Raw genomic sequence first — 22,117 nt, 5'->3', positions numbered from 1 at the left:
TCCGCAAAAGTTGGCACTAACTTCGCCGACAGGCGGCGGTCGCTCGGTCGGTATAGTTGGCTTGCGGACTATAGACCACGGAGTTTATAACATAAATTGGAAATTCTTACTAAACGGACAGCATTTTACTACGCCCTGCTGGTCCCTGCTACCGCCATTACAGCGTCTAACTGTTTTACCTACAGTTTCTTGTATTTTCTCTCCAGTAACTCTTGTCTCAAGATATAAACACAGGACATGCTTACTAGTTGCGGTCATTGTCTCCAATTTGTAGTCTTTATGGTGCATACTCTTTCCATTAATTTTTTATTGAAATAAACGACTTAGCCGAGGTTATCATGCTTCAGTGTGAACAAACCTGTCTTTCTCTGTTGCAGGTTGAGTGAGGCTGGTTTAAGGCAACAGCGTGTGGGAGTTGACAAGGTAAGTTCTTACGTAACCTTACACGTAACTCTACTAGTCTACCTGCTCACGGTCAGTAATGCCTCGAAGGCAGCATGCGAGGAACGTGCCGATGTTCCGAAATGAAATCTCCGGAAATACATGGAGATTCATTTATATAGAATGTGTGTCGAAGTGTTTTTATACTCCCCCAAACCCACAGACATACTCTGATATATTCACACGGTGTGACAATTCGGTAACATCTGTTTCAGGAAATATCTCTTATATCCACAATCAGCTGCGACTCTAAGAGTCATCTTTGGTAATTACATGTTATAAAATAGGATATGTTGGGGCCGAGAAAGTTGGCTCAAGCTGTAACCCTTCTGATTTGTATTCGGGAAGTACCCAGTTCGAATCTCGGATGGAACACCGACTATCTCGACTAAGATTGTTCCTGGTTTTCTTCATTATCCACAACCAAATGTCGGAGCAGTTCTTAATGAGGTCACGGCGCTTTCTTCCACTTCTTTTCAATTAATTAATTACCAGCCACCCTGGTGGTGAGATGTGGTGAGACTGAGTCCACTTAGTACGTCAGCCAGTAATCAGCCCCGCTTCATAGATGATGATGATGATGATGATGATGATGATGATGATGATGAGTGTGGAGCAGTCGGTGGAATGAGAATTGTCAGGGGAACCGAAGTACTCGTAGAAAACCTGATCCAGTGCCACTTTGTCCACAACAAATTCCACGTCACCTGACATGGGATCGAATCCGGGCCTCCGCGGTTGGAAGCCGGCGACTAACCGCCTGAGATGTGGCATGTAAGATGGTAAAAACATATGTTACTAGGATGAAACATAATTTCAATAGCTTGTAGGCAGCATATGCCTATCCATGGCAACAGTGCAGTTCAGTGCAGCATAGAAACAGTATCACTGCTCCTATGATTTTGACTCAACAAAAGACTATATGTCATACAATGGCGTCGGTAGTAGCGTGAATAAGATAGTGTCGAATGGTGAATAATGAACTGTTATCTGATGGGAAATGGAGCGATCATGGCTTAATTTGGGTTCATGTCCCGGAATTTGCCTGTAGTGACATAGGGAAACCATAACAAACTTCAGCCAGGACAGCCAGTCTACTGGCCGAGATTCGAACCAGTCACCTCAGAAAATGAGCATTACCGTTTGAGCCAGCGTACTCGGTTTCAACGCAAGTCGTCAGGGATAAACAAGTAACGTCCTGTCAATTAACATACTGTGAAGAGAGAGTAGGCCCATTAGCTTCTGATATTTGACCCCGTTTAGTCTCGTAGAAGCTTGCCAACGTTTCGGAGGAACGTACTGCTTCCATCTTCAGGGTCGAAGAATAAGCCATTATGCTTGCAGCTTGCTACTTTGCTTGATTGTTCACCTTACACTTCGACCAGATGGAGACAGTACATTCTTCCGAAACGTACGTAAATTTCTACCAGACTATACAGAGTCACATCTAATAATAATGCACTCTTCATAGCCACTACCATCACTTATATGTCACTTCGTTACTTTTCTTAATCTTCGACCATGAAGATGGAAACAGTGCATTCCTCCGAAACGTAGGTAATTTCTACCAGACTACAAGGCGTCGCATTAAATAATACAGTACTCTTCATAGCTATCAACAGCCTTCATATCACATGTATTTCATAAGATTTTCTCTGTTAAGTTAGCCGTTCAAATTAGCCCTGTTCTGACTTCAGAAATGAACAGGCAAGAGAGGGCATTGCGGACATCCGCGTGTAAACGTTAATGGTTCTTTTAGTACAGATCCAACGCCTTCATCATCGCGTGACGAAACGTGCATATTTCTCTAATGTAAATATGCCATAATCATGGTTCCCATACAATGTACGCCAGCCAGCACCGAGTGACAAGTTATTCAGGTATGCAGATTACCTCACGAGCACCACAGAGCGTCTGAATGAATGAATACATTGCTCACTACCGTAAACATGCCTGTCTCCGCCCTCTCACAGTACACGTGAAACCTATTTTAGGCAATAGCTGCAAGTTTCTCATGCACCGTTCTGGCGTCATAACTCAAACCTGTGTTTTCCCCTGAAGTTGCGAAAACAGCCAAGCCGCTCTGATTGGTTCAGATTCCGCAGGGACAATATTGTTTTCCCGTGACTTTGTGCTCTCATGAATAGTACAAGCTTTTTAATGAATCATGTGGCATCTCACAAAATTTAGTACAAGCTTTCTAATGACTTATATCGTATCTCACAAAATTAAGTACATGCTTTCGAATGAATTATATTGCATCTCACAAAATTTAATACAAGCTTTCTAATGAATCGTATCTCACAAAATCTAGTACAAGCTTTCTAATGAATTATATCGCATCTCACAAAATTTAGTAAGCTTTCTAATGAATTGCATCGCATCTCGCAAAATTTAGTACAGGCTTTCTAATGAATTGTATCGCATCTCACAAAATTTACCAACTGAGAAGTAACTCTGAAACTGAATATGCTTAGTCTCTCAACCAACCCGATATCATTGAACTCATTTTCTTTCAATGGCTCTTCTAGCCCATTCAGGGACAAGGCCTCTTATTCAGTTCCGTAATCATTTTACACAGTCGGCAGGACTCCTTGGACGAGTGATCAGCCTGCCGCAAGGTCGCTACATAAACACAGGACAGCACAAACATAGAATAAACGCATACACACACCAAGCATCCATGCCCTAAGTGGGATTCGAACCCACGATACCAGCGTCCGAGCGAGCAAAGACGGTTAATGCCTTAGACCGCGCGGCTACTGTCACCGGCTCCTCGAATTCATACAAGCTCAATATTAAATGTTATCTTTCAATGATTCACATAAATATATGCTCGTATGCAAGCAAGCCTTGTTCAGTAAAACATAACTGCTAATTAGTATTCCTATCATAACGGACTAATATAGGTTGGAAGTTGCTCGGGGTACAGATCTAATACACTTTTCTGTTTTATTAGTTCTTGTTATTGTTTCGATTATTTTTTAGTCACAATCTGCTTTCACTTCCACAAACAGCTTGTACACATGGACATGAGGTTACATGTTTCGACATATGAAGGATGACATCATCAGACCACTTTATATAAGAACTGAAATAAGAAATGTGGGGGCACGCGGTAGCGTAGTTGGTTGAAGCACTAAGCTACAAGCCGGAAGGTCGCGGGTTCAAGTCCCAATGAGGCTATTGGACTTTTTTAAATTGACCTAATCCTTCCAGCCACACTATGGCCCTGGCGTCGGCTCAGCCTCTAATAGAAATGAGTACCAGGAATATTCTTGGAATATTGTTGGGGGTAAAGGGCGGCAGGCGCGTAGGGCTGAGAACCTTGCCGCCATCTATGAGCCGATTGTCTAGAAAATATGGGAACCTCAACATGTCACAACCCTATGGGCCTCCATTGCCTGTTACATGGATACCTTTACTTTACCTTAGTATACTGAAGAACCCTGCTGCACTTCATTTAGTAGGCTGAGGGTGTTTGAGAACAGGGTGTTGAGGAGAATATTTGGACCGAAGAGAGATGAAGTGACAGGAGGTTGGAGAAAACTGCATAATGAGGAGCTTCATAACTTGTACTCCTCGCCAAACATAATTAGAATGATCAAGTCATGCAGGAAGAGAGGGGCAGGGCATGTAGCACGCATAAGGTTAAAGAGGGGTGCATATAGGACTTTGGTGGGAAAGAAAGAAGGAAAGAGACAATTAGGAAGACAAAGACGTTGGAGGTTGGACAGTGTTAAAATAGTCCTTAGAGAGAGAGTTTGGAGTGGTATGGACTGGAACCATCTGGCTCGGGATAGGGACCAGTGGAGGGCTCTTGTGAACACGGTAATGAACCTTCGGGTTAAATAAAATGCTGGGAAGTTCTTGGGCAGCTGCACAATTGGCGGCTTCTCAGGAAAGACTCAGCACCATGAGTGAGTGAGGGTTACGCAAAGAACGCCTATGTGCTCCAGTGCTGATTGTTTGTCTTCCTTCGCCCTTACGCGTTTGATCTTCGTACTCAAGAGAACAAAGATGCAGACCCAGAATATTTTGTTGACGTTTATGTTGATATTATTGATTCATGATAGCTAAGTAAATGAGATACGGTAATGGATGAGCGGCTGGGGTTCAATTCTCCTTAGATGCGTCGTATCCAGAATGGATTTCGGGCCCTACCAGTCTATCTACATGTAGTTAGTATTGTGGACAGTTTCGCACGTGTGAAATCTATCATCTCCCTCTGTCAAGTGTATGAATGCATTCTTCATAGTGTGACATGTTTGCTCAAAGCCGTTATAACAGAATCAGAAGAGATTGCCGTTTCTAGGCAGCAGCTCTATAAACACGTTTCCAAGGCAGCCTACTTACATGACCGCGGTAATGATTATGCAACAATTGAGGAATTGTTGGAAGCAGTGTCCTCTGTTGGGTCGATGCAGGGGCTATATAACGAGATCTAATCCACGCTTTCAGGAGTCGAATGGTCCTTGTGGAGGCGGGTTCGAATACCTCCATCTGCGAGTCGTAGAAGACGACCAGAAGGGAGCCCAATTCCTGGGGGTATAACTTGGCCATCATGTTCTTGGGGGATGTAAATATGGGGACCTGGCCCTTCAGGTTGCGGAAGTCTGGAAACTGAGACAGTAAAACATGGTCTTGAGTCCTTCGGGACTCTGACCCGAGAATAACTGCACTGGCGAGGACCAACAGGAATTGTAAACGACAGACCGGTTCTTTCGTCAGAGCGGACGCCCCCCACAACAAACTGTCTGACAGTAATAAAATCTGGTCTTGGGCCCCAGATGGGGCTTGACGCCGTGACTGGCCGAATGACCATCAATCGTAACATAACTTTGACTCTGACCTTCAAGAGTTGAGTTAGTGAGTTCTGAATGGGACGGACAAGTCCGAGTCTGAGGTTGTTGTGAGACAATCACAACCCTGGCGTAGAAGCCCCCCTTGTTGGAAGCCGTTGCATAGCAACGCCTAGGGAAGACGTAGACGACTCAGTGCATGCCATAGTGAATTGTAGAGTGCGTGAATTCGACATAGCCCTATAATTAATTGTAGTTACTGTGTAAGTTTTGAGGTTTTCACGGCGATGACTATGAAGAAAGTCGTCTTCTGGGTTTTGGCGCCGTGTATTCTTCGTTTTGGCTGACGTTTCGGAGGAACGTATCGCCTCCATCTTCAGAGCAGGTGAACGGCTTGTGAATGCAGAGAGCAGTAGCTGTAATGCTACTGCTCTCTGCATTCACAAGCCGTTCACCTGCTCTGAAGATGGAGGCGATACGTTCCTCCGAAACGTCAGCCAAAACGAAGAATACACGGCGCCAAAACCCAGAAGACGACTTTCTTCTTAATTGTAGTTACTGTTTGCAAGAGTCCAATAATATTATTGCCAATTCAAATCCCGTGTCTAGGCAGTTAACACGTGACAGTATACTCCTAAATAGCGTGATGATTAGAGTATATATTTTACAGATAAAGTTTATTAGGATCACAGCATAAAGTATCCGAGAGTTGGTCATGCAGTGGTAGATTCTCCATTGAAGAGCTCACACCGTGGCCTCAAATGCAGGAAACGATAGTTATGTGGCTTTCGTAATGGTATTTTGGGTCACATTCCTGCTATTGTCTCAGCTAGTATAACCCGCATTTCTTCGGTAACAAGGGAAGCGGCAATGTCTCGGAATTCACTCATCACTGGGGCATGCAGCGCCTCGCCCCTTTCAAGTATCCAGCTTCATCATTCCATTTGCCCCATTTCAGTCCCGGTAATAAAGGGTCCGTTCCGGGAACGGCAAAAATTCACACTAAAGGCCACTCCTTGAAGTGGAGAACAACATGTTGCTGGCACCAAGGTCGTCATTTTAACTTCAGGATTCGACGGAATGCGCGTGCACCACCTGATGGTATGTAATGGGAACTGTTTGATTCGTAGCTTCTTTAATGCCAGTTTCAACTAGAGTAAAAGTTTTGTAATATTACACTGAGAGACTAATTCTACATCCAGCCTGAAAGCTAGAGAGCCACCCATACGAAGGGCGACATGAATAAGCAACTGAGGATATGTTGTGACACGTAGAACCATTGCTAAGCAACGGCTTCGTAAACACGTACCCGCAGAAGCGTATCGTGGAACAATAGGACGTCCATTTCTAGGCAACAGAGCGATAAACACCCTTACGAATTTTTGAGAAGCGATGTTTTCTGTGGAGTCCTCCCCGAGGCTATATGACGTGGAATTCCAAGTGAGCAGTCTATCTCACCCGTGTGGAGACGGGGTCGAATACCTCCACCGTGACCCTGCGAGTCGTAGGAGGCGACGAAAAGGGAAGTCTCAAATCTGAGAAAGTAAAATATGGTCGCGAGTCACAAGGGACTCGGACCCGAGAAAGACTACGCTGGCAAGGGCCAGCAGCATATATAAAAGACAGACCCGTCCTCTCGTCAGAGAGGGAGCCCCTCAAAAACAATACCGTAAATGTCAAACAGTAATAAATATCTGGTCGGGGCTCGACACCAAGACTTACTGACTGACTGACCGTCAGTCGCAATGTGACTTGGACTTGGAGCAGTCTATCAGCCACCCAGCCTCCTGTCCAATGGATATAGGGTCTCTTTCCCCGGGGGTGAAGCCGTTGGAGCGTGAAACTGACCACTCACCTGCAACTAGTGCCGATGTCAAGGAAAAATTGATCTATACATCCATCCACAATATGTCTTCATGGCCTAAGTGCTTAATTAGTTAAGTATAGGGACAATTTTGCTTTTTTACTATACAGTACATTGGTAGATCTGCTCGGTTTACAAGAAAGTTTACGCAAAGTGCATGATACATTAACTGTAACTAAGAACTTGACCTGAAGACTGCACATATGTGCCGCAACATGTCGTCCTAGACAGTCACTCCATCTGTTGTAAATAGTGTTAAGTTCACAAGAATAGAATAAATACTGTGGCGTGCCGACAGGAAGGCCGGACTGTAAAACGTCCATTGCTGGTCAACGGTTAGCAATTCCTAGGCAACGAAACATAAGCAGACCGTTGATGCTATATAGGGGGCAGTAAACTAAAAATAGTTAGGATCCAACGAGCGGTAAGGGAACAACCAAGAACGAAGGTTTCACCGAGAATAGCGGTGCAGGAGTATAGTCATTGAAGAGGAAACGTCTGAAGGCGTTACTGAGGGTGATTATATTTGTGAGTGTAAACAAATAATTGTCCAATAAACATTCGTATAATCCGAAACTCATTAGTTTCTTCTCGCGTTATGTAGGAAACACGCAACAATATTATCTACAGAATTAGTTACTGCTACCATTTTTCGGGTTTGTCTGAAAGGACCACTGTGGTTTATTTATCGATTTTCTGCCAACTGTATAGGGTCTTGTGGCGACAAATGCGAAATAGCTGGATTGAAATGTGAGAGAAATGGCGTGCAGGACAAAGCTGTTTAGGATTATATTTATATTGTATCGCGATATTTGTCTGGATTAAATGGAAAATATTACGAAAACTTTGAGACAGAACAGCCGGTCTTGAGGTTGAGATGTGAAGTGGGGATCTCCCGAATACGGAGCATAAATTCTGATAATTAACTTCTAGGTCTATTATTTTTTGATGTGCCGAAGTCTACGCTCACAAAATTATGCATTTTTAGACTATTTCTCTACCATCATGGAAGCGATGTAAATGAAGAGATGTCAGGAATTTATTATTCAATTAAATGTATTTTAAAATTTCAAGAACACGTATTAAGATACAGCGTTCCATAATGATTTTATTACACACGAACTTCTTAATTGTTTTTCTGTAATTTTTCACCGTGAGGGGTCGAGCTCCATAGTTAATGACTCACACATCCTTCTCAACTTTACATGGTGCCAGCAGCAAGCATTGTTTGTTTATGAAGGCGATGCCTTCGTTCGTCATTTCCGGGCAGACGTCTATGATGCAATGCCTCAAATAAATTATGGAAGGAAGATTCGAAGTAACGACCCTACAGCTAAATATCGGCTTCGCTGGAAGAATTCGATGTGCATGGCTGTCATTTCATCTCAGTTTCGTCCCAGACTAAATTATAATAAATTCGAAACTAAACGTGTTAGGCGATGTGGATAAGCGAATGGGCGAACAGACAGATGCGCATGAGCCCCCTATTAAGCTTCCGCTTTCTGCACTGTATGTGAATAATTGATAAAAACATGAGGCTAGGAAAATATTTTCCCATATTATGAAATACGATACAGTCTTCCCACGAGGAAAATAAAATAGTACCGTTCAATTCTTTATTTATTTACATGCTTACTCAGCAGCTCAAAGGACAGTTACAAAGCAAGTTAGAGCACAAGATGATAAAAACAAACACAAACAAGACAAAACACGACAGCTTACATCATTTAGCCGACAATAACAATTAATTTAGCGCAGTCATGCAAACCATTATGCGGTGATAAACTGGATGTATACATATATAAATCCATATTGAATACAATTAGTATTTTAATAATTAGGACAGTGCCATTAAAAAGATGCTTAAGATAAATTGTTTTGGTTCCAAATACATACAGTAAAAGTAACGTTAAGAGTAATATTAATAAACAGACTGCATGATACAGAGCCCTGATTGAGATTCTAGTCGCTGAGCTTATCATGAAATTTCCAGGGTTTTGTGGAACCCGAAAATTCATTGCCGTGTTCACGAAAGCCTGTTACTGGTCCCGATCTTGAGACGAATCTTGTCCACACCCACATGTACTGTTTCTGTAATATTCATGTCAGCATTATCCTCTCATCTACGTCTAGGTCTCCGGAAGTGGTCTCTTCTCTTCAGGTCTGAAGACCAAAAGTAGGCATTTCTTATTTCTCGCAATGCCCCACACCTCACTCTTGATTTGACCAACCTAATTACGTTTGGAGCCGATCACAGTGGCCGAGCGGTCTAAGGCATGAACCGTCTTCGTCCGCTCGAACGCTGGGATCGTGGGTTCGAATCCCACCCGGATGTCTGTGTGCGTTTAATCTGTGTGTAGGTAGCGGCCTTGCGACGGGCTGATCCCCCGCCCAAGGAATCTTACCGACTGTGTATAGATTAAGAAACTGACAGTGCGTTCAAGGTCCAAAGGGCTGTAGAGCCATTGAGAGAGAGAGAGAGTGAACTACGTTTGGTGACGAGAGGGTTATGAACCTCTACATTATGTACCCGTATTTTCACCATTATCCTGTTGCTTCCTCCCTGTGACATCCAAACATTGTCCTCAGCGCCCTGTTCTCATACGCCCTCAATTTATGTTCTTCCTTTAGGGTAAGAGCTTAAGAGTCATACTCATATAAAACAGTGGGCAAACTTGTACGAGTATTTTCGTATATTTCAATTCAGTGTTGTAACTCTCATCTAGAAATAGTTTTGGTGTTTAGGTATAAAGAAGTTAGTTTAATCCGAAAATTTATAGCCTTCAGTGGCCGAATAGTTCTAATATTCGTTTAATTTTGTTAACGCTTTACAATACCGAATTTCACCTAAAACAGCCACTGATCCTTACGGACGTAAAAACTCGACCTGTATAGAACGGACTGAAAAGCTCTGTGTGGAAGTACCGCCATGAATATCTTTGATAAACACCCGGTTCGAGTCGCGGTTGGGTTGCTCAGCAGAATGAAATTTTAGGTTGTTTCCGACAGCACCGCCAAATGAGACAAAACTGCCTCTTTCCAAATCCTTATCTACTCTTCATTCTTCATCATATATCCCATCTAACGCTCAGTAACCACTACAGTTTGTCCGTTCCCTTATTCGATAGTCCAACGTCCAATATCGTCCGGGAGACAACTGTCTTGGCCGAGGTGTTCGTGGCATCATTCTTTTATGAAAATGCTGGGATGGTGTTTTAAAATAGACCAAAACCGCTTGTTTCTCCATACTTTATAATTGATGGTTTCATGTTCGGTGCTACGTAACGTAGGTATTTGCGTAAGAGTCGATTAAATAAACTGAGATTCTTTAACAGGCGATTATCTCTTTTACACTGCGTAAAGATCGCATTGAAAATGTACTATTGCGTAGTTTTATGGAATAAAACTTTAACATATAATTTTTACTGCAGTCATGATAAACCTGATTTTAAAATTTGAGTGTATCTAACAAGGAAATATCATTAAAAAGTGTTTCAAATAATTAAGCACTACAGTATGAACATGGAGAGTGGAGGTTTAGCTCCACGCATGTGTAACCTCGACACGGAATGGAAGCTAGTAGTTAGCTCCGTTCCCTGACGGTTTTGGCCATGGTACCCACATGACAAGTGGCTGGGTAGGCGTCAGAGCCGGTCTGAACACCGTGGAGACAAGTGAAAATCTCTTGTCCTTTCTCGGAACCGAACCGATTAGACACTGTACTGTCTGAACTATCCCAGCCCACATGCAAATAAGTCACTGTTTAGTGTTTCTAAAGAGAATGCAAGAAGAAGGCCTGTTGTTGCCTTCCACTCTGTGTGGGACGTCCGCCTCCACGACATTGAATATGACTGAATTTTTAATGGATGAAAATGAATGCTTTGCAACTGATGGAGGTCGTGTTTCCGCTGTAGGTGTCAGTGTAGCGGTGAATGTTCTGAGTCTAGCCGTCAGCGCCGCCAAAGCTGTCCTCTGTTTGGGGGGGGGGGCAGATACCGTGTGCATGTCCAAGTATCTGTAGTGTGTCACTGGGATAATGATGAATCAGATCCATAGTTTTTACCGTGTGATTCATCTTTGTTTTATATGGTAAGGAGTCTCAGCAAAGTAACGCTAATTACTGCCGAGGCGTAACCGGTTGTATATAGAGCATTCAACGTTATAAAATACAACCTGAGATGGAAAACTGTATTTAATATGTTAAATATGCTTCCAAACAACATAAAGTGTATGTAATGTTTTCTCTTGTTTGGAACACAGGGGAAAAAAAATCTAGTATATGTTACTGTATGCATTTATGATGGATATTTTACTACTTTTGTGAAATCCTTACTATTTATGTGAACTTGAATTGTGCATGTATATATGTATTGTACGATTTTTGACTAATTCCACATCCGGTAGGTCATCTGACTAACTCATGGATCTATGGAATGCTATGTATGTATGTATGTATGTATGTAAAAACGCACATGGGTCAGGTTTAGGCCCTTTGTTCTGAAGTAACTGTGTTCTGTTGGATTTGTAATTAGTTATATGGAGTAGAGACCTTGTTGATAAGTTGATAGTGACATATTTGGTCAAAAAAAAATGACCCGCCTTTTATGGAATCATAAGGTTCATTACGTGTTCACTGGACCCTATCAGACAAATGAATCCAATCCACACCCTCACATCCGAACTTGCTTCTTTAAGACATACTTTAATATTATCCTTCCATCTACTCTTTGGCGTACAAAATGTTGTCTTCTCTTTATGTTTTCCGAGAAGAATTCTGCAAGCATTTCTGGTCTCTTCCATTTGTGTTACGTGTCCTGTTCAACTTCTGCGCTAGATGTAGTTACTCTAACAATACTTGGTGACTAGCACACATTTTGAAACTCTGTGAAAGTTTCTTCGAACCTACAGTCACTTCATCTTTTTCATGTCCTAATATTCTCTGCTTTAGGGCCTACTTCTTTTTTAAAATTCGCTTAGTGGGGGTGGAGTCCAACTGGGTCCACTCGGCACGGCGGCCACTGATTGGCCTATTGTATCTGCCCTGGGTGATTATGATGGAGAACTTGGTGGAATGAAGATTGGCGGGGGAAACCGAAGTACTCGGAGAAAATCCGCCCCAGCGCCACTTTGTTCACCACAAATCCCACTTGACCAGACCCGGGATCGAACCCGGGCCGCCACGGTGGGAAGCCAGGGACTAACCGCTTGAGCTATGGCGCGGCCCTAAGGGCCTACTCTGGTCTCAAACATCCCCAGTGTCAAGTCACTTTCGATATTCGCGTATCTGTAATTATTAAGTTTGTGGTGTTTAGGTTTTCTTCATTGTGTAGTCTTACAGGAGGAGTCGACGTTTCGGAGGAACATGCTCTCCATCGATAGAGGCATATTCCTCTGAAGCATCGATAACCGCCTACAGGACTACGCGGTGACAGAGCACAGAAGAACACAGCCACAACCCTCAATCTGTTGTGTTCTTCCTACAGGGTAGAAGTCTAATTTCCACAGGTATACTGTAGTTTTCAGGTTTCAGGTTCTTCGGCGGAGACTATGAAGATGACTGTATTCTGGGACAACATGGCGTCACAACTCAAAAGACAATACTCTTCAATTTATACTGTTGTATAATATTATAGATGGAGGATGTGTGGAATTTATTTTTTAGATAAAATATTGTCACGTTTAGGTGTGACTATTAGATGGGGTATGGATTTCTTTGACACCTTATACACACCACTCGGAACTTCAGGCAATTACAGCGCTACCGCTAATCTCCGCACTTTACAGTTTACCGACACGTACGAACTAGTGCCCATAGTTTATTACAGTCTCCACTGTCCGTTCCCTGGCAACGGCTTCTAACATAAGAATTATACCAGTCTTGCTGTAACTGCACACTCCACATGTAGCTGTACTACAGCACACATAAAATACTTCTCTTCACTGCCGGACTTTCAACTTTCAACTGAACTTTTTCAGTTCCTCCATCATCAGCCAACTGCCAACTCCGGAATTCTCAATCCAGTTCTCTGCTACAACTGCTAACTGTACCTCGTTGTCACCTCTTCTCAATCATCTTCGACTGCCGATTTTAGAGTCTTGAGTCTGAGTCCTATGACTGACGGTCAGTCGGCTAGTCTGTCTTGGAATAAAGCACCCATCTGGGGCTTATGACTAGATTTTTATTACTGTAAGACAGTTGCGGTTTGTTCATGTGGGCGCTCTCTCTGACGAGAGGACGGGTCTGTCGTTTACAATTGCTGGCCCTTGCCAGCGCAGTCTTTGTCGGGTCACAGTCCCTCGGGTATCGCGACCATATACTCTCTCTGATTTGAGACTCCCCTTTCGTCGCCACCAACGACTCGCAGGGTCACGGTGGAGGTATTCGACCCCGCCTCCGCACGGATTTGGGATATTTTCCCTCAATTCTTCTAGTTATATCGCCCCGGGCAGCCCCAACAGAAAACACGCTTTCACTAACAATTTCTCTATTGTTATAGATGTTTGTTTACTTCGCAGTTGCATAGAAATGGTAGTCCTATTGTTGCAAGCGTGTTCATTTCCCCGGGAACCTGTTCACCGAGCTGTTTCATAGTAATGAACGTCTAATCTGGGCCCGCTATTTCGGCTTACAAGCGTCATGTCACAATATAAAGCAGAAAAACAAACATTCAGAAACGTAGCTAAATACAATGAGTAGGTCTTTATACTGTAATATCATACCGCCAAATTCTGCTTCACAGTTGGGAAATTTCCAGGAAACCAAACCTGCCTACACTAACAAGGGCTTTTCGTCTACCAGGTTTCATAGTTTTCCCAGATGACGGAAGCAGAACGAGGTTCTCGAACTTTTTTTTTAACTAGAAACGAGACGATTGAAAATGTTCAACATTTGTTTATCAGTTCAAAATAAAAAACTGTCTTAGACAAACGAGTAGTGTGATAGGACCTGTCCGGGGCGGCTGCCAAGTGATTCTTTGCTTCGGGGCACTATCCTGACACTTCCTTTAATGACGACGATCTCAGACATAGGCAACGGCTAATAAATATTACTAAAAACGCTCTTATTTTCTTAAAAATTAATTTAATAGAGCATTATCTTCGTAAGGAAATTAGCTGAGAACATAACTTTAAAAATTGTTTTTATTAAAGATTTTACATATAACGAAACTACAATAAATTGTAGTTTGTCTAATTTTCCAATTCCTTCTGCGAGGCGTTTAAGTTAGCTAGCCTCTTCTTGTGTGTGAGACACTCATGAGCTGCTTCTACATTCATTACGTAAACACGAGAATGGCCTCGTATCATGTTTCATGTCCATTTCTTTCTCTCGACCAGCACCTATTTGCCAGAGCGCCCTCACTCTTTTCCTTATGCGCATATAAGTTCACATATGAAGGAACTATCAGCACTCACCTATTTCATCTCCATGTCCCATGGAAGACAAAGCATGCAGCAGATCTGGTTGCAGTACTGTTGGAATCCCCTTCAGTCTCCCCATGGCTGCCACAACGATATACAAATGAGTTTCGGTCGGAAAATAACACGCGAAGCACAGCGACCTTCACTCATAATCTCTGTATTTGCAAAGACCTTACTATGAAAAGATAAAACACTGATGTTACGGTCAATCTGAATATGACAGGTCTGGCGAGTGCACAGACATACTGAGAGAATGTTTCATTTTCCGGCTCCTAAAGTTTGATAACAGACCCGTTTAAGCTTCAAGTAACAGAGTGTATGTAACATTGAGTTATCTCATATATTGCATTACATAACACTCGTGCTTTATTGTTTACTTAAATGACAAACAGATTGAGTGCTCTGGGACGTCGATAAAATGGATAGAACCCGTATATGATGACGAGGGAAATTAAGCAATAACAGCGGTTTTCTTTAATCTGGTCGATAATAGCATTGCTGTCGACAAACTCATCAAACAACCAAAATGAGGGGCGCAATTTTCTTATAATTCCATATTATAGTTCAGAGATAATGCAGGGCGAATTTATTACATAAATATAGCTAAAGGATGTTTTGAAAATGTGGCACAGCTCAGATATTTGTGAAGAACTATAACAGATCGAAACCTGATTCAGGAGGAAATTAAGAGGAGATTGAACTCGGTTACCATTCAGTCCAGAACTTTTTGTCTTCTCGTCTGTTGTCCAAAAACATAAAATTAGAATATACAAAACTATAATTTTGCCTGTGATTCTGTATGGGTGTGAAACTTGGTATTTGACATTAAGGAAAGAACATAGACTGAGGGTGTTTGAGAAAAGGGTGTTGAGGAGAATATTTGGACCGAAGAGAGATGAAGTGACAGGAAGTTGGAGAAAACTGCATAATGAGGAGCTTCATAACTTGTGCTCTTCTCCAAGTATAATTAGATCAGTCAAGTCAAGGATGATGAGGTGGGCAGGGCATTTAGCACGAATGTGGAGAAGAGGAATGCATATAGGATATTAGTGGGAAAGCCAGAAGGACTGACACCACTGGGAAGACCAAGGAGTAGGTGGGTGAACAATATTAAAATGGATCTTAGAAAGATAGGATGGAATGCTATGGATTGGATTTATCTGGCTCAGGATTAGGACCAGTGGAGTGCTCTTGTGAACACGGTAATGAATCTTAGGTTTGCATAAAATGTTGGGAAATTCTTGAGTAGCGGCGTGACTGCCAGTTTTCAAGAAGGGCTCAGCTCCATGAAGTTAGTACATTGTGGGGCACTATAAACTGTTTTAGGAGATCCCATCTGTTTCTACCCCCGAGTAACGGTCACCTGTGTGAACACCATAACGGCGCTTCCTTGTATCTTGTTTCCTTTTTCATAACCTTCGAAATATGGGCAAAGCAGAAATCTTGCATTTATGAACATTACTGCAGCCATATGTGCGTTCATTTTACGAAGCGCATAGGATGAATGCATAATTGAGAGGTCACCTTGGTCTATCTGCTCGTCTCTCTATCTGTCTGTAGTTTTAATTTCCGAAAGTGTTGATTTAATTTTGATTAGACTTTATGTTGATACATGAATACGAATGAACAAATATTTCTGAGTGCATGCAGTTTGAGATTTGTACTGTGTCTTGCTTTGAAACGATGGATTTATACCTCCAGTACACAGACATTAGGATAAACAGGAAAGAACACTTTTGGAAAATAAGTGTACTTCATTGGCGTTGTTAAGAAAGGTAAAGTTGTACCTATGCTTCATCGGTTAAGCACTGTGCCATGAAGACGTATGGAGGAGTAGAGGTATAGCTCCACCTTTCTTGACCTCGGCTTCACGCCCCTACCGCTTTAACCCCCGGGGGAAAGAGTTCCGGCTACCTATTGAATTGGAAGTCCAGCGGCCGAACCGGTAACCCGTCGCACTACCGACTGAGCCATCCCGAATTACTGGTGATGTTCCGACGTTTCCTTAATGTGAACAGTCACTGTCATTGACGTATATGCGTTCTGTCTCTGAAACAATTATTCACTTAGCATATGCTTACTTGGAAGTTGTACCGTATTATGATCACATGTGTTTAAGCTGTTATAACAGTCCAGTCTAATTTCGTTTCCAGACAGAAATTTAAATTTCTTTCCCGTTTATGAAGTTTGTGCTTTAATGTACTTGAAAAGGCATTTCTTTTGCTTGATACTTTGGTCAGACATTGTTCACGTTCCAATTGTTACGTAACATTTTACGAGGCCACACGAGAATAAAGAAGGTAGTGAATTGTTAACATACTGAAGAACATATTAATTCCGTTATATAGACCAGAATAGTATTTTTTTCTTTTCCTTGGCACTACAGCCCCAGTGGGCCTAAGCCTACCTCCATGAACTTCTCTGTTCACTTCGGTTTTTCTAGATCTTACACATTCGGTAGGACTCCTTGGGCGGGTGATCAGCTCGTCGCAAGGCCTATACCTGTACCAGAATATTCTTTGGTTTAAATCAGAGATGTTTGATTTTTACAGCTGGAAATATTTTTAATGTACCTTGCAATTTTAGGTCCGTTTTTGTTAACGGGATATAACCTAAGATCTGTAGGATATAACGTCTATATTTTGTTACGCCCGTCTTTCCGCATAATTGTCAGTCCATACGCAACTGCGCCAACCTAAGGGGTGTCAGATAGGTGACCCTCTTTCGTCTGTCTTGAAGAATAACCTTTTACTAATTATAACTAATTTGTTCATCTATGACCGCAGGACTGCAGATATTCTTCCATTTATTTTTTTTCTTTTAAGAACGGGCACAACCGCTTATGCTTATAGGCCTAATCTCTTGTTAATACATGTTTTCGCTTGTTGTCGTAACTTTATTTCTGTCACTCAGCTTTATTTTAGAAATTAATTCTGTGCGCTACTTATACGGCCCCCCCCTTTTTTTTTTGGTTAAGTAACTGAGTACCCCGGCTACTGATGTGTTCGAAATAAAAGTTTGTGCTTAATGGTTTCTGACATTTCTGTTGCCGATCCAAACAGTTCATGCACAGCAGGCGGCTAATAAGACAATACCGTATTTACGCATGTATAGGCCGCGTGCGTGTATAGACCGCAGCACAATTTTCAGACAGAAATTATAGAAAAAATAATTTTCTTGGAATATTATTTCAGGAGTATTACACCCTGTATTACTAATTATGAATTTAATTTTTTTAAAATGAAGTGTGATTTCGAATATTTCGAATATAAGCCGCACCCCAGTTTTCCTCTTGAATTTTTGGCAAAAAATGTGCGGCCTATACATGCGTAAATACGGTATTGCTGTTCTTACTATATAATATACAATCGAGTGTCCGTATTTTTTACTTCTGACAGTTATCTGGCCAAGCATATATAAATACGGAGATAAGGAAACGAAAATTTGGATGGATTGGCCACACGCTGAGGAAGGGGGATGAACAGCCGTCGCTTTAGTGAGATCCTCAAGGAAACAGAGGAAGGGCTAGACCAAGAAACAGCTGGAGGCGATCCACTCTAAAAGAAGCTGGAATATGTTGAAGCGAGATGAAGAAGAATTAGAAGTCAGACTGTGAAGACTTAGTGTCTGATTAGAAGATTTAGTCACAGTGAGACCGTTTTAATTCCGTTACCAGGATACGACTAGTGAAGACTGAGAATCCTAGTGCGTGTGTAACGATGAACTGTAAATTGTGTAACTCAGCGATAGCGCTGTATTGCTTGTACGCGTTGGTTGCATAAGGTGTTACAAAATCCAATCATACAGTCTGAGACAGTAAATTGTGGTCATGAGTCCCGCGGGACTGCGCTGGCGAGGGTCAGCAGTAATTGTAAACGACAAGCCCATTCTCTCGTCAGGGAGGATGTTACGTAAGGACTATAACCGCAAGTATTCAATTGGAAAATAAAATTACTGGTCGTGAGTCTCAAGGGGTTTGTCGCCAAGACGGACTGATTAGTGGTAAACCACCAGTCGTAGTGTAACTCTACCTCTCTAAGAATAGTTCAGTTGGAAGGTAGACTCCGTTCAGAGAGGACTTGAGCCCGAAAGCAGAGGACCAGTCATTGTTAGAAGCCGTTATCAGGCAACTACTAGTGAAGACACTGCGGGCTGGAAAAGACAGCGTCATTTTGTAAAGTGTGGAAATAGCGATAGTGTTACAGTTATTTGTAGTTACGACCTGTAAGTGGGGAAATAAATCCAGTTATCCGGAACTCCGTCTATAGTCACTCATACTACGTGACATTATTATAAAAATTGGTGATAATTAAATAATTAATGATCTACGAACTGGATTCACTTGTCTCAGAATGGAGCTATTTTGCAGTTATAGACCTAATGAATGTGAAATAACATGACACTTCGGTAATATTAAGAAGTGTTTATCAGACTATGAACCAATCACGTGACGCACTAACAAGTTAGCCATAAATTATTAACAGCGACGCGCAAAAACAACCTCCCAGATTCAGGCGGCAGGAACAGTGGAATGACATACAAGACCCACCTTCTGTGCCTAATCTCATGTAGAAACAGTGCGACTGCCTTGGCCTAGGAGGATGCGCTGTGGCTCACATTCTGTTACTCGTGATTTTAGTCTACTTTCCTTATTTAAAAAAGACATATATAGGCTTATGCGATCACCATGCTGTTTGTGTGTCTGTGTATCTCCCTATCAACATCTGAATGGCTGAACTAATCTTTACAAAACGTAGGCCCATCTCAACGGCGTACTTCATAAATCCTTCCCATAAGTCTGTGTGTCTATATGTTTATTCTCGCTAGTTACTAGGCAACGGCTCAGTAATAACGACACCGCGGCAACGAATACGCACGCAACAATAAAAGAATTGTTAGACGCGTCGTTCTCTATGCGGTCTGTGTCGTATCAAGGAAAGTAGGCGATTAGTTCTTTCCAGGACTTTTTGTTTATTAACTTTTTTCCTTAATGTGCGTGCTTCTTGTCCCAAGCCCCGTCATGGATCTGAATGGTGGCCTATGCCAGAAGACCGCCACCCAAATCCGTTAAGGGAAGCGTGCAGGTAGAGGAAAAATGTTCATATTAAACATGAGTGTCCCAGAAGAGGCGCCGGAATAGCTCAGTCGGTATAGCGACTGGCTACGGGCTCGGCCGCCGGAGTTCGATACAGGGACACGAGATTTTTCTCTTCTCTGGGCCCAGTCTCTTATCCAGTTCGTACCGGGCGCTTTTTCCGTGGGGTGGTATAGCGGCCGGGACGTGAAGCTGAACGCTCACCTACATCTGATGCCGAGATCAAGGATGGTGCAACTATACCTCCAATCCCTCATAGTCATTATGGCGTAGTGCTTAATTTTTTAAGCGCAGGGACAACGTAAATTTGCTTTCTATACCATAAATTGTAGGGCGAATTTGTACTTGGATATGTCTGTCTGCTACAAACCCTGCCTTCTTATGTTGTCGTTGTGTTTGGACAGTTTGGGACTGACCCTGCCGCACGGCAACACAGACGAAGCAAGCAGCCTCTTGGGGCAGTAGATTTTACAACTCTTTTTTCTTTCCTTATCTTAAATGAACATTCATTTCCATCCATTACATGGGAGCCATATACTCGTAACTACGCATCTTATTCAGTAATGTAAACAAAATCGCAATAAGAACTGAACGCCTGTGGCGGGTTTCGTGACGAGAGCCTATGGATTTCTCGTTATTAAGACGAAGTTCTGCGAGAGTTACCTCTTTTTAACCGAGAAGAGCGGTAAGTGCAAGTTCACGTCTCCTGCGACGGCATTCAGGCTTAAGCCGGCCATGAAAAAAACGGCAGGAGCTCTCTCCTCTATCTGGTGCGAAGGCTGAAAGTGCTTGGAGCCATACCTCCTCCATCCTACATACGTCTTCATGGGATCACTTTCAGCCTTTTGCATGAAAATGAAACCGAACTTCGAAAAATACTCAAATTCTGGTCATCTACACCGATATTAGGTAAAAAGGTAAAGTTTTTCCCTTGCTTAATTAAGCACTACGCCATGAAGGCGTATGGGGAGTGGAGGTATAGATCCACACTTTCCTGGCCTCGACATTAGCTGGCGGTGAGTGGCTAGCTTCACGCTCCGGCCGCTTTATCCGCGGATAAAGGGCCCCTGGTTATATAGGACGCTGGGTGGGCCCCAGAGCCGGTCTGGACCACGTGGAGAAGAGAAAATTCTTGACCCTACCGAGACTCGAACTCCGATCCCTCCGTCTTTCATCCCGTAGCTAGACGCTGTACCGACTGCGCTGTCCTGGCTCCTCCCGCTCCATAGTCTTATTATTCTCCTCTTCTTTCCGGTCTTCTTTCTCTCCCACGTCTAGTCCCCCCCTCCGTTTTAATCTCGTCTTCCTTTTATATTACATGACTTTTACTACTACTACTACTACTACTACTACTACTACTACGACCACCACCACCACCACTACTATTACTACAGTTACTAACGCTTCCCTCTTTCGTTTTTGTTTCTTCTCACCTCTCTCTGTCATTAATCTTCTTAGCCCTCTCCTTCGCCTTCAGTGACGTGACCCGCACAACTGTGCGCTCAGTGTCTCAAAAGGGGAACAGTGGACACTACGGGGAACTCCGACGCAATGCAACGCTAAATGGTCATATTTGGTCTTCGCGCCTGCTTTTCCTGTTTCCTGCTTAGCTTACCCTTACCCTTCACCCCAGAGGACGGCGGCGATAAGTTTCTCCGAAACATCTGGCACCCTTCGAACTATACGACATTCACAACGCAGAAGACCGCGCTCTTCATAGCGACCCTCAAATCCATCATCAAGCTTTCGAACTTGTGACCTCTGTGACAACATTGTGTGAGACTAGGCAGTGAAGGCTTGCAGCTGCTGTCAACAGCGGTAACCTGTCCAACAGGTGGAAATGTACCCGAAACATTCCAGAGTAAGACCACCTACATAAACTCACGCTACATTCCGGGTGCAGGAAAGAAATACAGACCTCACACGGAATCAATCGCCAGACCTCGGAATTTAAAAACCGTGAATTCAAGTTTGTGGTTAGTTGCGTTTTTGTGTAACAGAACGTAAATACGTCCACACAGGCTGTTGCGTGGATAAATACCAAGGCTCGTACAGTTGTAGGTTGCTTCGTAACTAGAGATCAAGAGGAGCGCGAGTCTGTGTCGCATTTAACTTGGTTCTCAACCTTTGTCAAACCGCGGCCCGGTAGGACGAGGCCCCGGCGGCTGAGAAACATTGGTCTAAATAGCATTCCTCACAACTACACGCTGCATTGAATTTATTTGTAATTTACTTACGTCTGATGATCGGCCGCCGTAGTCTAGGGGTAACGTTCCCACCTCATAACTCAAGGTACGCGGGTTCAAACCCGGCGGAGGTCGTGGAATTTTTAAGGGCGGAAAAATTCAGGGAACAAGTCCTCCGGGAGGGACTTTAAGCCGTTGGTCCCGTGTCGTAGATTTACGGCATCTAAAAGATCCTCATGTCTCTAGGAGACCTCTGAGCTAAATTAGGCAACAATTTCCCGCCCAAGTAGTTTCCAATGCCTCTGGTAGG

At 42.9% G+C, this 22,117-nt stretch overlaps 1 protein-coding gene across 2 annotated transcripts in view; it reads left to right on the top strand.

Moving 5' to 3' along the window:
• LOC111864610 overlaps window positions 1–22,117 on the top strand; it is a 219,445-nt gene that overhangs the window by 92,263 nt on the left and 105,065 nt on the right. For both annotated transcript variants that reach the window (XM_023851976.2, XM_023851977.2), the window contains exon 2: window positions 378–423. The gene's annotated coding sequence lies outside the window, so the exon portion shown is untranslated. The remainder of the gene's footprint in view (window positions 1–377; window positions 424–22,117) is intronic.

Source organism: Cryptotermes secundus, unplaced genomic scaffold (assembly GCF_002891405.2).
Source record: "Cryptotermes secundus unplaced genomic scaffold, Csec_1.0 scaffold7, whole genome shotgun sequence".
Classification (NCBI taxonomy): Eukaryota; Metazoa; Arthropoda; class Insecta; order Blattodea; family Kalotermitidae; genus Cryptotermes; species Cryptotermes secundus.
This window is presented reverse-complemented; position numbering and strand designations above follow the sequence as displayed.